We start from the raw sequence: 8,343 nt of genomic DNA, 5'->3' as shown, positions 1-8,343 counted from the left end.
CACTTGCTCTGCATTCTCAACAAAACTTGATATTATCAGGTTCTTTTTTTATTTTAACACCTCTAGTGGCTACATAGTGTTATGTTAGTACAATTTCAATTTGCATTTACCTGATGCCTAATATCTTGAGCAAATTTTGATATATTTCTTGATTCTTTGCAATTCTTCTCTTATGAAGTGTCTATCCAAATTTCTGGTTCAATTTTAATTTGATTATCTTTTTTTTTTTTTTTGGTGAGGAAGATTGGCCCTGAGCTAACATCTGTTGCCAATCTTCCTCTTTTTGCTTGAAGAAGATTGTCCCTGAGCTAACATCTGTGCCAATCTTCTGCTATGTTGTATGTGGGACGCTGCCACAGCATGGCTTGATGAGTGATGTGTAGGCCAGCGCTCAGGATCTTAACCTGTGAACCCCAGGCCACTGAAGCGGAGTGCACAAACTTAACTACTATGTCACCAGGCCAGCCCCTGGTTGTCTTTTTGATTAGTGAGTTGCAAGAGTTCTTTACATGTTCCAAATACAAGTCCTTTGATGTTGAATATCTTCTCCCAGTCTGTGTCCTCCCTTTTCATCTTTCTAATAGTCTATTTCAAACAGTAGAAGTTTTTAAGTCCAATTGTCATTTTTTGTCTTTTAGGATGAATGCTTTTGTGCCTAGTCTAAAATCTCTTAGTCTATACCAACATCATGAAAATTTTCTATTTTTTTCTAGAAGTTTTGATGTTTTTGCTTTTGCTCTTGGATCTATTATCTATTTTAAGCTAATTTTTTAAACTTTTATAATGGAAAATTTTAAACATACACAATGTAAAAAGAATAGCTTACTAAATTCTCATGAACCCAAAACCTAGCTCAATAATTATCAACATTTTGCACTTCTTATATCATCTATATCTCTCCCCTTCAAGTATAAAATGTTTTAGCCATTGTGTCTTCAAATAGTTTTTCTCTCTCCTCTCTTCTTTCTGGGACTTTAATTACACAGTCATTAGGCCACTTGATATTCTTCCACCAATTATTGAGTTTGTTCATTTTTTCCTATGTGCTTTAGTTTTAAGAATTTCTATTGCTCTGCCATTGATCTGTTCTTCTTCAGTGTCTAATCTGCTATTAAGCCCATTCAATACATTTTCATTTCATACTTTTCATCTCTAAAAGTACTATCTCATTCTTTTTTAGGTCTTCCATTTTTATTTTCATTGTGTTCACATCTTCATTTAAATCCTTGCATAAATTTGTAATAGCTGTTTTAAAACTCTTGTCACTTAATTTCATCTGATCTGTTATTTCTATTTTTTTCTGCTGCTTTTCCTACACATTTTCCTACTTATCTGAATGTCTAGTAATTTTTGATAGGATACTGGGCATTATTCACTCTCTTAATTGTTTTCTTTGTTTCTTTAAAGTGTGCTAAAGTTTGTTTTGGCAGCCTGTTAAGCTACTTGTAGATTGGCTTGATATTTTTGAGGCTTAATTTAAGCTTTGTTAGTACATAACAAGTATAGCTTTTGTTCTAAAACGAATTTAATCCCAATGTTAACATTAACCTTCTGGGCTCTCTTTGGAATGCCATAAGTGTTCAAGAAGATTTCCTTACTGGCTGCTTATAACACAAACATCTCACAGTCCTGTGTAAGCTCTGATAATTATTTAGCTTAAAGTTTCCAGGGATTTATTCTTTGCCCAGCTTCATGGAGATTTATCTTAGCAATGCATAGCCTAGTTCTCAAAGACACACGGAGACTTCTATGAAGATTTCTGGAATTATTTCCCTGTGTGGCTTCAATATACTTCTCTACATGTTCCAGATACTTCAGCATCCCAAAACTCTGGTCTACTTCTTCTAAGCTCACCAAATATGCAGTGCATTCTTTGCATATGCCTTCTTTGGGCCATGATCTAGAAACTGTCTCCAGACAAATGTCAGGGCTCACTCTACTTCTTCGTTTTCTGTCTTAGATCATAATTCAGCAACACCTGTTGTCTAATGTCTAAAACAATTGTTTTTATATATTTTGTCCAGTTTTTCAATTGCTTATGGTGGATGACTTATGGGGGGAGGGGGACATATTCAGCCCATAGCACATGCCCACAAATAAATGAATACTAATACTTTATTTCAAAATGAGATAAAACAATTTTGAAAATGATACAAGGTATGAAATAACAACAAAACTCTGAATTAGAAGAACTCATAAATTAGGCAATAGAACACTGGCAATTATTAGAAATGAAATAAAATTAATTTAGAAAATTAAGACTGAATTAGAAGTAACAGAAGAGCAAATAAACACAACAGATAATACCTTAGGAGAAATAGAAGGTGAAAAAGAGAGAAAAAACAATAAATGAAGAGAATTAATGGGAAAGTAATAAATGTAGATACAAGGCAAAGAAGATCTAATCTACATAGAATTGGAGCTCCAAAGCAGAAAACCAAAGCAAGGGACAGAACAAATACTAAAAATAATAATTCAAGGAACTTTTCTGAGTGTTAAAAAAAAAAGATTTGGGGCCAGCCTGGTGGCATAGTGGTTGGGTTCACATGCTCCACTTCTTCAGCCTGGGGTTAACCAGTTAGGGTCCTGGGTGTGGACCCATACACCACTCATCAAGCCACCCTGTGGCAGCTTCCCACATACAAAATAGAGGAAGAATGGCACAGATGTTAGCTCAGGGACAATCTTCCCCAAGCAAAAAGAGGAAGATTGGCAATGGATCTTAGCTCAGGGCCAATCTCCCTCACCAATAAATACATACATACATACATACATACATACATACATACATACATAACTTGAAGTGACCTATTGAAAAGTAACATCACACCTAAGAAAATTGCCCAAGAATAAATATCAAAACATATCCTAGTAAAATTATTGGTCTTTTTTAATAAAAAAGAGGCCCTTTAAGAACATGTAGTCCAAATTATCCAGTTCTTTTTGAAAAGAACTAACCCAGAAGCAATGAGCCTCTGTAGCACCTAATTTTTGGACTTAAAACATCAATTCACCACTAAAAGATACCAAGTTTCTTAGAGAAATGATTGATTCCTGGTCTGAAGAATGACATAAATGGGACGAGATGAGAACATCTTATCCTATCAGATAGCAATTAGTATTAGAGACTAATAGCACTGTGTCAAAAAAACTCAAGAGATAAACTGAGGAGAATTCCACAGACCAAAGAGAAAATTTTGAGCACTAAAACAATAATAATTGCAATGGACTGAAACACATAAAATATATATAAATTGTTGAGAGTATAAAGATACTAAATAAAAATAACTGATCACCTTTGGAGAATAATAAGAAACCAAATCATTATTTTGAAAATTCGAAAATGGAAGATAGTGACGTCAGCATCAAGGCGGAGTGAGTTACTCCATTTGTCTCTCACCTCTAAGTTACAACCAGTAGGACATCTATAGACCAACAAAGGACTCTCTGCACAGCACACTAGTACATCTAGGAGATCCACACATCTGTACACTTGAAGGTGGGTGGGCGGGACCTAGTGGAGGCAGTGGAAGCAGAGCAGCAGCAGCAGCAGCCCCCTAGCCAGGATGCTCCAGGAACTGTAGCAGTGCCCATGAGCCAGCCCCTCCTCCTCCCCTAGTGGGTGCTCAAAAAAAGAAATACCATGTATCAAAATTGGAAAGGAAGACATAAACCTGTCACTATTCACAGATGACATGATTTTATATGTAGAAAACCCTAAAGAATCCGCCAAAAAAACTATTAGAAATAACAAATACGGTGAAGTTGCAGAGTAGAAATACAACCTACACAAATCAGTTATGTTTCTATACACTAACAAAAAACTAGCAGAAAGAGAAATCAAGAATACAATTCATTTACAATTGAAATGTTATAATTGAAACTTTACAATTGAAGAATAAAATACCTAGGAATAAATTAAACCAAAGAGGTGAAAGACCTGTACTGAAAAATAAAAGATATTGTTGAAAGAAATCAAAGAAAACACGAAGAAATGGAATGATATTCCATGCTCATGAGTTGGAAGAATTAACATAGTTAAAATGTCCGTATTACCTAAAGCAATCTACAGATTCAATGCAATCTCTATCAGAATCCCAATGACATTTTTCACAGAAATGGAACAAGGAATCCTAAAATTTATATGGAACAACAATAGATCCCAACTAGCCAAAGCAATCCTGAGAAATAAGAACAAAGCTGGAGGTATCACACTCCCTGATTTCAGAATATACTATAAAGCTATAGTAGCCAAAACAGTACGGTACTGGGAGACAGACAGACACACAGATCAATGGAACAAAATTGAGAGCTTGAAATAAACCCACACACGCATGGACAGCAAATTTTTGACACAGGAGCCAAGAACATACAATGGAGAAAGCAAAGTCTCTTCAACAAATGGTGGTCAGAAACCTGGACAGCTACACACAAAGGAATGAAAGCAGACCACTATCTTACACCATAGACAAAAATTAACTCAAAATGGATTAAAGACTTGAATGTAAGACCTGAAACCATAAAACATCTAGAAGAAAATATAGGCAGTACATTCTTCAATATGGGTCTTAGCAGTATCTTTTTGAATACCATGTCTCACTAGGGAAAGGAAACAAAAGAAAAAATAAACAAATGGGACTACATCAAACTAAAAGCTTCTGAACAGCAAGGGAAACCATCAACAAAATGAAAAGACAACCTAACAATTGGGAGAAGATATTTGCAAATCATATATCTGATAAGGGGTTAATATCCAAAATACATAAAGAACTCATACAACTACCAAAAAAAAAAAAAACCCAATCAATAAATGGGCAAAGGATCTGAACAGACATTTTTCCAAAGAAGATATACAGATGGCCAATAGGCACATGAAAACATATTCAACATCATTAATCATTAGGGAAATGCAAATCAAAACCACAATGAGATATCATCTCACACCTATCAAAATGGCTATTATTGAAAAGACAAGAAAGAAAAGGTATTGGAGAGGATATGGAGAAAAGAGAACCCTCATACACTGCTGGTGGGATTGTAAATTGGTGCAGCCACTATGGAAAACAGTATGGAGATCCCCCAAAAAGTTAAAAATAGAACTACCATATGATCCAGCTACTCCACTTCTGGGTATTTATCCAGAGAACATGAAAACACTAATTCAGAAAGAGATTTGCACCCCTATGTTCATTGCAGCATTATTCACCATAGCCAAGACTTGGAAACAACCTCAGTGCCCATCAATGGATGAATGGATAAAGAAGATGTGGTATATATATACAATGGATTACTACTCAGCCATAAAAAAAAGATGAAACCTTGTCATTTGTGACAACATGAATGGACATTGAGGACATTATGCTAAGCAAAATAAGTCACTGTAAGACAAATACCATGTAATTTCAGTCAAACATGGGAGATAAACAAACACATAGATATAGAGAACAGATTGGTGGTTACCAAAGGGGAAGAGGAGTGGGAGGAGGGCAAAAAAGGTAAAGGAGCACATGTGTATGGTGATGGATGGCAACTAGACTTTTGTTGGTGAACATGATGTAGTCTAAGCAGAAGTAAAAGAAATTATGTACACTTAATTTATATAATGTTATAAACCAATGTTACCTCAATTAAAAAATAAATAAATTTTTAAAAATTATGCTAATTAGGAAAGAAAGGAAGAAGGAAGGAAGGAAGGAAGGAAGGAAGAAAGAAAGAAAACTAACTGAAATCAGAAAAGAAAAGAAAATTAGAAATGAAGGTGATGTAAGTGTTTTTATCTGAAATGTGGTGGTGGACACTCAACCTATGCATGTGAAAAAATTGCATTGAACTAAATGTACACACACACACAAATGACTGTAAGTAAAACTGGGGAAATCTGAATAAGATCAGTGGATTGTATATGGCAGTATGCAATATCCTGGGTGTGATATTGTACTATAATTTGGCAACATGTTACCAGTTGGGGAAACTGCATAAAAAGTACACAGGATCTCTCTACATTATTTCTTACAACTGCATGTGAATCTACAATTATCTCAAAATAAAAAGTTTAATTTAAAAATCTTCATTAACAATATTTTCATAGATAATATATTACTGAATGTATTCTTGACAAGTACATTATCTTATGAACATATTTCCTTCATGAATGAGAATATATGAGTGAAGAGTTTCTTATCAGTCTACCTTGATATGTCCCTCAACCTCCTGCCAGTCTACACTCTCAGTCTACAGCAAATGGGTGACAAATTTAACATTCCTTTTAAATTAAAATTCCTTTCCTGAAATTATGCAGTTAGATTTAGTAAAATATTTGAATTTGTTTTAAAAACCTCTTAATATAAACATTTAAAGCCCTGTTGACTATGCCTAATAGTGAGTAACTAAGGCTGAGTAACAACAATAACAGTAGTAACAGATGACGATGTTGATGGCAATGACTAAGATTGTTGTGCTTGTAGTGGTGATGGTTATGATGATGGTATGGTTGTTGGTCATAAAATATTTGAGTGCTGGCATCAGACTCTAAGTTTCCTAAGCTGCACGATGATCCAGCAGTCCAAGATGCAGCCTTTCATGGGGTTCTTCTCTCGCACCCACACAGTGCTCCCAACCAGAGGACAATGGCTGCAGAAAATCACTGTACAGTGGCAGAGTTCATTCTCACAGGATTGACAAATTGGCCAGAGTTCCAGCTCCCACTCTTCCTCCTCTTTCTTGGGATCTACTCAAGCACCATGATAGGGAACCTGGGCGTGTTCACACTGATGTGTCTGAATGCTCCTATTCACACCTCAAGTACTACTTCCTCAACAATCTGTCACTCGTGGATCTCTGCTACTCCTCTGTCATTACCCCTAAAATGCTGGTGAACTTTGTGTCAGAGAAGAACATCATCTCCTATGTGGGGTACATGTCACAGCTCTACTTCTTCCTTGTGTTTGTCATTGCTGAGGGGTACATACTGTTGGCAATGGCCTATGCAGCCATCTGCAGCCCTTTGCTTTACAACATCATCATGTCTCATCAAGTCAGCTCCCTACTGGTGGCTGTGGTCTATACTATGGGGCTCAACAAGAGAGACTGGCCTTCTGTTAAAACTGTCCTATTCTGAGCAACTGATCAGTCATTACTTCTGTGACATTCTCCCACTCATAAAACTCACCTGCTCTAGCACTTATGATATTAAGATGACAGCTTTCTTTGTGGGTGGATTTAACATCATAGTCACCAGCTTAACAGTCTTTGTTTCCTACACCTTCGTCCTCTCCAGCATCCTCCATATCCACTCCACAGCAGAAAAGTCCAAAGCCTTCAGCACCTGCAGCTCCCACCTCGCAGCTGTGGGATTATTTTATGGATCTGCTTTGTTCATGTACTTAAAACCCTCCACGGCCAATTCCCTGACCCAGGAAAACGTGGCCTCCATGTTCTGCAGCACAATGATCTCCGTGCTGAACCTCCTAATCTGCAGCTTGAGCAATAAGGAGGTAAAGGCTGTCATGCAGAGAACACTGAGGAGAAAACTCTTTGGATGTAAATGTCATTATTCTTTCTCAGGTTGAATACTGGGATAGAATATACGGGAGAAGCCCTCTAAAAATTTACACTCATAGGAATGGAAAACAACCACTTCTCAACATGACTGATTGGGTACATTTACTCATTTTTCCCTCTTCCTTTTCTGCCTCTCACATCCTTCATGTCTTACTCTGCTTAAACTTTGCTGGTTTCAACTTCATGTTTTCTTCCTTTTGTGATCAGTGGTTTGTTTGTTTGTTTATTCTTGGCCCTCTGGTAAACATGTATCTATCTCGATTGCAACATAACATATATTTGAAACTTTCCACACTGAGTTTAAGAGAGCTGTTCATTGATTTATCATCTTCTATAGAGAAAGTATTACCCAAACTAATTGTAATTCGCAATTAAGAGTACACAAGACAAATGGAGATGTATTTGAAAGTCAGCAAGACGCAGCAAATAGACTCTTTATCACCCAGATTTCTCCCTCTATTATACTGTTCTGATTATACTGTTAATATCTACTTATTCCTGCCAAGATTATCAAAATGGTCTCTTCACCAATTACTCCCATCATCGTCACATCATCATCATCACATCTAACATTTATGAATGCTAGGCAATCTTGTAAGTGTTTTCCTTAATTATCTCATTTTCTCAGATGAGAGAACTTTGGTTCATAGAGGTTAGGTAACTTCTCCAGGTCACAGAACTTGTAAATAGTTAACACTTAGATTCAAACCCACAACTCATTATCCCCTCTCTCTTGGCCAACAGTCTCACTAGGCAGCCTATTGAACTTAGCCTAATTATAAC

General features: G+C 36.3%; 1 pseudogene; it reads left to right on the top strand.

The window, feature by feature from the left end:
• Positions 1-6,623: 6,623 nt before the first annotated feature.
• Positions 6,624-7,571, top strand: LOC131408307 (olfactory receptor 8A1-like; annotated as a pseudogene).
• Positions 7,572-8,343: the final 772 nt, after the last annotated feature.

Source organism: Diceros bicornis, chromosome 7, assembly GCF_020826845.1.
Source record: "Diceros bicornis minor isolate mBicDic1 chromosome 7, mDicBic1.mat.cur, whole genome shotgun sequence".
Taxonomy (NCBI): domain Eukaryota; kingdom Metazoa; phylum Chordata; class Mammalia; order Perissodactyla; family Rhinocerotidae; genus Diceros; species Diceros bicornis.
This window is presented reverse-complemented; position numbering and strand designations above follow the sequence as displayed.